The sequence below is a fragment of the Ailuropoda melanoleuca genome, chromosome 11 (assembly GCF_002007445.2).
Source record: "Ailuropoda melanoleuca isolate Jingjing chromosome 11, ASM200744v2, whole genome shotgun sequence".
Classification (NCBI taxonomy): domain Eukaryota; kingdom Metazoa; phylum Chordata; class Mammalia; order Carnivora; family Ursidae; genus Ailuropoda; species Ailuropoda melanoleuca.
In genome coordinates, this window is record NC_048228.1 from 110,138,362 (window position 1) to 110,146,673 (window position 8,312).

Here is an 8,312-nt window from a genome sequence, read left to right on the forward strand (position 1 = left end):
GGGGGGGGGGGGCGTGGCAGCCTCAGGCCCCACCACTCCCTCACCTGGGGCTCCTGCAGGCCCTCTGTGGGTGCCCCCACCCTGCCCCTGGATGGGGTGTGTGTTTCAGTTCAGCCACTGTGGGGCATAGACCTCTGGCCCTGATCCTGTCTCCGCCTCCCCCTCCCCCCAACACAGGGTGGTGCTCCCCGTTGAGACAGCACAGACCTTCACGGGGTCCAGCAGGCAGAGCTGGGCTGTCAGAGCTCAGGAGGCCCGCTCCCCCTACCCCAAGGCTTGGCTGTGGGGCTGCTGGTGGGGTCCTCAGAACCCTTCATGTGCTTCTCCCCTCGGCCTCTCTGGAACCATGACGGTGGCGTGGACAGGGGTCGGTGCGGCCTCTGGGGGTGAGCCCACGCCCCTCCAGCCCAGGAAAGAGGCCTCGGCCAGGCCAGAGGAGGGAGTGAGCCTCCCGCCCGCAGGCATGGCCCAGATGGGCCTGGCCGGTGGTCAGGAAGTGAGGGACAGCATGTACGCCCGGCCCAAAACCCCGGCAGTGGGATGCAGCTCCCAGAAATCCTCCAGCCACTGCGCTGGCCGTTGGGCCTGACCCACGCTGCCTCATCAGCCCAGACAAAGGCCAGACTCAAGACGCCCCAAAAGGAACCAGCCGGGATCCCGAGAGGCAGACGTGTGCAGAGGGGCTCCTGACCCTAGCGCCTGCCCTGCCCCAGGCTGGCGCTGAGTTTGTGCGGAGACCCCACCCACCCACACCCAGGGCTGACCGAGATTCCCAGGGTGGGGGCACAGACAGGCAGGGGCTAGCACGAGGCCTGACCCACCAATCAGCAGTGCTCGGGCACAAACCGCTCACTGGGCATCAGCGGCCTCAGAGTCTGGGCCAGGCTTCTGCCCAGCAGAAGCGTATTCGGAGGTGAGCCCCTGAGCCCACCGAGCAGGGCCCCAGGCTCACCCCCCGCAGGGCAGAGCACCAGTGTGGTGAGGCCAGAACACGCCATCGGGAGAAGCCACCCCCTGGGTCGTCCCCACAGGAGAAGCCCAGGTGGGAGCCCCCTTTGCACCCCTCGATCCCTCAGGCCCAGGGATGGAAACTGGCTCCCACCTAGTGTCACCAAAGCACGCAAGCCGGGGTCGGGGGAGCTCTCCCCGCGCGGGCAGCTGCCGTCCAGGGACCAGAGTGGCTGGGGCGGAGCGCCAGCCTGTAGGGACCTCTGAGCCACAGCAGAGGCCATGGAGAGCTGTGCAGGACAGGCGTGGGGACTGGGGGGTGCCCTGGGTGGGGCTGATAGGACAGGGCTGAATCTCAGGAAGGACAGTACAGACCTTCACAGGGTCCAGCAGGCAGAGCTGGGCTGTCAGAGCTGCAGGTCAGAGCTGCCCCTGGGTTGGTCCCAGGCTGGGGAGTGGACGGTGTCAGGGGGTCACGCTGAGGAGCTGGCCAGGGAGCCCCCACTGGGCCACGTACTTGTGTCATAGTGACCAGGCTTATCTGTGAGGGGGACAGACGGCAGGAGGGCTCGTGCGGAGCCTGTGGCCCAGAGGCACGGCCGTCCTGCGAGGCCCCAGAGCCGCTCAGGGTTGGATGGGCATTTCCCCGGGGGGCACCCCATTTTCACCAGGTGGGGGAAGTGCAGACCATCTCTGCTCCCTCCTTCACCCCAGCGTCAACCACGGAGCCCGCCCTCTGCTTCCACAGGCCAGGCCCACTCATAGCCCAGGGTGGGGGCTGGAGGTATGCCGGTGGGAGGGGTCCTCACACAGGCCCTGACTCCTCTCTGGATCCCACCAGCCCCGGGGGGGCCACCGCAGGCCAGCCCTGCCATAGCGTCACCACGGGTTCCTGAGTTACAGAGGGCCCTTCATCCGCAACCCCAGCCATGGCCCTGGGCAAAGACTTCCCCAGAGACAGTCACGAGGCCTAAAAATAAACCCCAAACCCTAGGACCCTACATCACCCACTCCCCCCAGGAGAGCTCCTGAGCCCCAGCTTCCCCCAGGCCTGGGTGGCCATGTGGGGCCAGGCACACAGAGAGGTCAGCAGAGGGCACAGAGGGCGCCCCCGGCCAACAAGTCCCACCCTTGCCCCCTGCATGTGGCCAAGCCCTTCCATGCGCCCCCTGGACGTGGCAGGGGCGCTACTGAGGGCTCTGGTCTCCTGGGACACCCAGGAGGTTCTCATACCTTACGCTGGTGCCAGGTGTGGGGCGGGGTCTGCTTCCCGCCTTCCCGGCCCAGCCAGGGGCCCAGCTTCCTGTGGGAGTCCCTGTGTCTGTACCCCACCTCCCACAGCTCCTGCCCCACAGGCCAGCCCCGTCGCTCTATGGCCCAGTCTCGTGCCCCACGCCCAGGCAGAGTCACTGCACAGCCCCTACTGCAGGGCCGGGACTCTACAAGCCCCAGAAAACCCAGGGTCAGTGGCTGGGGCAGCCTGGCCATCCCCTGTGGGCCCTTAACCCCGGGCTCCGAGTCCAGGCCAAGGCTGTGCTGTCCCCATCCTGTGTCCTGACTGCATATCCCATGTTCCTGACACCTCTCCTGTGTCCCACATTCTGCATTCCTGTTCCAGTCCCCTGGCCTGACCCCAGGACAAGGCTCTGATCTCCTGCCAGGCCCTCCAGACCCAAGTCCTGTGGGGGTGGGGTTGTCCCACATCCCCCTCATTCTCATCAGCCTGAGACCCCCCCCTGGACAGCTGTGGGATGAGACTCCCCTTTGAAGCAGGGTGACCAGGAAGCATGTGGGGGGGGGATCATGCCCGAAGTGTCAGAGCATGAGCCGCCCTTTCAAGTTCTCCAGGCTTCACGGACCGGCTTATCACCACACAGGAACAGATCAGAGCGAAGATTGCTGGCCCCACTCAGCACTTGGGGCTCCAGCCACAGCACACCGCCCCCCACCAAGGACGCCAGGAGCGTTCTCCTGAAATGGCCTGTCAGAAGTCCCTGTCCAGCCTGGCATGGCCTGGGGTCACTCTGAGGACACAGCTGGATCCCTCTCCTCTGCCTCCAAACTGGGAGCTCCCAGGACCAGGCTCAGGCTCCACCCCACAGAGCACCCCACGGAGAACCCCACGGAGAACCCCACGGAGCACCCCACGGAGATCCCCACGGAGAACCCCACGGAGCACCCCACGGAGAACCCCACAGAGCACCCCACGGAGATCCCCACGGAGCACCCCACGGAGATCCCCACGGAGATCCCCACGGAGCACCCCACGGAGATCCCCACGGAGCACCCCACGGAGCACCCCATGGAGATCCCCACGGAGATCCCCACGGAGCACCCCACGGAGCACCCCACGGAGATCCCCGCGGAGATCCCCACGGAGCACCCCACGGTGCACCCCATGGAGCACCCCCACGGAGATCCCCACGGAGCACCCCACGGAGCACCCCACGGAGATCCCCACGGAGATCCCCACGGAGCACCCCAGAGATCCCCACGGAGAACCCCACGGAGCACCCCACGGAGCACCCCACGGAGCACCCCACGGAGCACCCCACGGAGATCCCCACGGAGCACCCCACGGAGATCCCCACGGAGATCCCCATGGAGCACCCCACGGAGATCCCCACGGAGCACCCCGCGGAGCACCCCACGGAGATCCCCGCGGAGCACCCCGCGGAGCACCCCACGGAGATCCCCACGGAGCACCCCACGAAGCACCCCACGGAGCACCCCACGGAGATCCCCACGGAGATCCCCACGGAGCTGCGGGTACTGGGTCTTGTGTTCTTCTCGGTGGTCCTTATAGCTTTGAAGGCTGCTCACTGCCCTTCCTGCCCATGCGGGGGAGACCATGGAGGGACAGGGGAAGCCCACCTCCCCACGCACCCCTCCTCTCTTTCCCTAGGGCCCCATCCTGGGTGGGGGAACCTGCCCTCAGCACCCCCTGAGTCTTGTCCCTCCTCATCAGACCTGGGAGTCCCTGAGGGGGGACTGGGCACCCATAGACACAGAGGTGTGGGCTCAGGGGCAGGGTGGGAGTGGGCAGAATGGCCAGGGTCTGAGAGAAGCCCCACTGGTACGTTGGCAAACGTCTGTTTGATGAAGCTCAGGCCTGGGACCCCTGGGCCTGTGAGGCTGGGGTGTGGGGCACCCTGTCTTTCACAGCCCCTGCATCAGGACCGGACCGGCATCTACGCTCCCCAGCCTCACCCCTCCCTTACGCCCTGGACCCAGCCACCTGTCCACACTACTGTCCTCTCCACTGCCCCCGCATGTGAGGTGCAGGAAAAGAGATTCTATCCTGGGAGTGTGGAGCACAGGGTGGCCTCTACAATGGGGGGCGGGGACTCAAAATGGGGCCCTGTGACGGAGGGGACAGGAACCAGGGTCAAGGGTGTCTCCCAGGGGTCATGCAGCATAGTGCTGGAGACAGCCCCAGGAGAGCAGTGGTACAGGGCAAGGCCAAGGGAGGAGGGTCTGGAAGCTGCAGGGGCCGAGGCTGCAGGTGGCCCCTGAGAAGGGCTTGCGGGGGCGGGGGGGGCGGGTTCTGGAGCCATGTGGTCACCTCTAGAGCCGGAAGCTGAGGTCATTGTGGGTCAGGCTGCAGCTGAGGACCCTGAGCCCCAGGGTGTGGTCACGAAGGCACAGGGCTTCAGGGGGACCGGACAGGGTCCCCACGTGTTCAAAGAGTTACCGGTCCCTCAGTGCCTGCCTCCCCTCATAACCCCTGAAAGGGCCGCGGGGGGCGTGGAGCCCAGGGCTGCTGGTCTCAGCGAGAGCCGGGACCCAGGGCCCTGCCCAGCCGGTCTTGCCCCCGAGAGAGGAACCACCAGAACTCCTTGGAGACAGAAGGCAAGGCAGTTCCCATGTGAGCCCTGGGCAGACACACTGGGCCTCAGCTGAGAAGGGCACAGGCACCTTTGGAGGTCCAGGGGGTCTGTACCCTCCCAGGTGCTGGGGGGCTGCTCATCCCCATGGCCTATGGAGGTCCTGTAGCCCAAGTTCTCCCCGCCACACAGGCTGACTCTTTCCATCCCTCCCCCACCTCAGACCGAAACGCATCCAGGCACCGGCCCCCACAGCCTGTCCCGTCTGGGGAACATCTGTGGGTCACCAGCTGTGGTTGCCTGAAGCCCCCCAGCTCCCCCTGGTTGCTATAGCAGAGCTCACACAGCTAGCTTCCCATGGTGTCCCCCGAAGCTGGCATCCATCACCCAGAGGCCTCTAGCCCTGCCCAGGCTCAGTCACGACCTGTGGAATCAAGATCACCCCAGTGGGCCTTCCCTCAGGGCTGGCCCTTGCCTCCTGGGGGAAAGAAAGAGTGGGGTCCATCCTGGGGTGGCCAGGGAACTCAGTGGAAGAGGGCCAGAGGATGGGGCCTAGCCCTAGGACACCAGACGAGAGTCCCCAGACTTGCCCTCAGTTGGAGAAAAGGGAGACGGGGGAGGCTTGGCCCTCATCTTGGGGAGCTCCAGCTGCAGGTAATAGAGGTACCCAGGTAGGATGGTGGGTGTCCTGGCCTGTAGGGCTGGGCAGAACCTATTCTTAATCCCTATAGTGCCCCAGACACCAGCAAGGGCTGCCCCTTCGCCCAGACCGTCCAAGGCTCTAGGGACACAGAGAACCTCACACAGGCGGCTTTGCTAAAGTCACATTATCTCAGTGCCTCTTCTTAAGAGGCAGCAAGTCCCAGCTTCAGTGTCCCCGGCTGGAGAGAGACCGTTGTTCACAGCCCGGTAGCGGCTGGCAGATTCGGGACTGCATCCTCCAGCAGATAGCAGGACAGGGGTGACGAGGCCCCAGCCCTCCATGGCCAGCAGCTGAACCCCCAGAGTGCGGGCCAGGGAAACCACAGGCCCTGCACTGAGGGCCACACTGGTAGAGAGGGGACACCTACTGGGCCAGGTACACTAGCTAGGGGATGCCTGCAGGTGTGTGTCCGTCGGTGCTCCAAACATGGCCACCTGAGTTCAGTTCAGGGGAGCTGATGAGGCCCCTGGACCCCAAGGTGTCAGCCCCAGAACCTCAGGCCAACTGGAGCCCAAACCTGGCACACAGGCACACATGCATGTACACCCACACCCCTGTACACAGACATAAGCACACACATACACATGTACACGCCTGCACACAGACGCAGGCCCACACACGTGCACACACACACACACACACCTGCACACAGACACATGTGCACACGCCTGTAACATAGACACAGGCCCACACACGTGCGCACACACACCTGCACAGACACACGTGCACACGCCTGTAACATAGACACAGGCCCACACATGTGCACACACACACCTGCACACAGACACACGTGCACACACCTGTAACACAGACGCAGGCCCACACACGTGCACACACACACCTGCAGACACACGTGCACACGCCTGTAACATAAACACAGGCCCACACACGTGCACACACAACCTGCACACAGACACACGTGCACACGCCTGCACACAGACGCAGGCCCACACACGTACACACACACACCTGCACACAGACACACGTGCACACGCCTGCACACAGACGCAGGCCCACACATGTGCACACACACACCTGCACACAGACACACGTGCACACACCTGTAACACAGACGCAGGCCCACACACGTGCACACACACACCCCTGCACACAGACACACGTGCACACACCTGTAACATAGACACAGGCCCACACACGTGCACACACACACCTGCACACAGACGCACGTGCACACGCCTGTAACATACACAGGCCCACACATGTGCACACACACACACACCTGCACACAGACACACATGCACACGCCTGTAACATAGACACAGGCCCACACACGTGCACACACACACCTGCACGCAGACACACGTGCACACGCCTGCACACAGATGCAGGCCCACACATGTGCACACACACAGAAGTCAAAGGCAGAAACACCAGCTTAGTGGAAGAGGATGCACATTTTCTTGTTTAACAAAATAAATTAAATATACGAAGCTTCAGCTCAAACTCTATATAAAATTACAGAGGTCTGGGGCTGCCACAGGCAGTGGGGGATGGGTGCCTGGCCCCAAGGTGGCCATCCAGTTGGCCACCAGGCCAGGTGCATCCCAGGCCCGAGGACAGGCCAGGTCTGCGGTGCCACCTTCCTTCCAGCATTATTAATATTATTATCTTCATTTCTTAAATATAAATATCAAGGGCCCTTCTCTCTGGCAGTGGGAGGCTGGATGGGGCAGGGTCACCCCCAGCCAGCTCCAGCCTCTCAGGACAGGGGCCTGGACTGCTCTGCTTGACCTCCCGGCCCAGGGTACTGGGGGACTCCTGGACGCCCCGACAGGTGGTGGCAAAAACAGCCAGCCGCCTGTGGGGGCCTGGGCAGGGATGCAGGCGGCAGGCACAGGGCAGGGGCCAAAGGGTTTGGTTTGCAAAGCCAGGGTGCCTCTCAGATCGCCTGCCAGGCGCGGGGAGGGGAGGCCTGACCGTGGCCCCTGTGAGATCCCCCTCACAGGAACCAAGGGATTCCTTCATCAACTAGCCCACTGCTCCATGCACACTGCAGAGCTGCAAACACAGACCTTCCCCAAAGCATCTTGGTCTGAGGGTGTGTGTGTGTGTGTGTGTGTATGTGTGTGTGTGTGTCCAGAGGTATGTCGTACACGCAGGTGCGTCCTCCAGGGCGTACGGGGCGCTGACTGCGCCTCCTGCCCGGGCCCCACCTCCCTCCGCGGCCCTCTGCCCCAGCCCGCCTGCCCCCGCAGCCGGAGTGCGAGCGGGCGGGCGCCCCCCGCGGCTGCACGCCCCCGTGGCCGCACCATCTAGCACTGATAGTGGATGTGCTGGTGGATCTTGCCCTCCACGTGAGCATGCGTGTGTGAGTGCGTGTGCGTGTGCGTGTGCACGTCTGTGTAGAGTTTGGGGTAAAGTCTGGGGCCAGCAGATGGGCCTGGGCCCAGCAGGTGCTGGGGGGCCGCGGGAGGCCCAAGCTCCTCACACAGCCCCACGCCAGGGGCGGTGCCGAGGGCGGCTGGCACGGGAAGGTCCTTGTCCCCACCACGGTCGCGAGCGGCCACGGGCGGGCGGTGCGCTGGCAGAGGAGGGGCGGGCCCAGGCGCACACGGCTTCTTCTTGGCCTGGCAGAGCCACAGGAGCACGGTGCCGAGGATGAAGACGGCGCCGGCCGGGATGCCGATGACCACGGGCCACGGCAAGCTAGTGGTCGAGGACGAGGGGGCCACGGGTGGCCCTGGTGGCTTGGGGTCTGCAAGAGAGGCCAAGGGAGGGGGTGGGGAGAGGAACATCGCCACGGGTCCCCGGAGAGCCCGCGGGAGGCCCGGCCGGGGCAGGGGCCACGCTGCGTCGCGCGGCCGGGGCGGGGG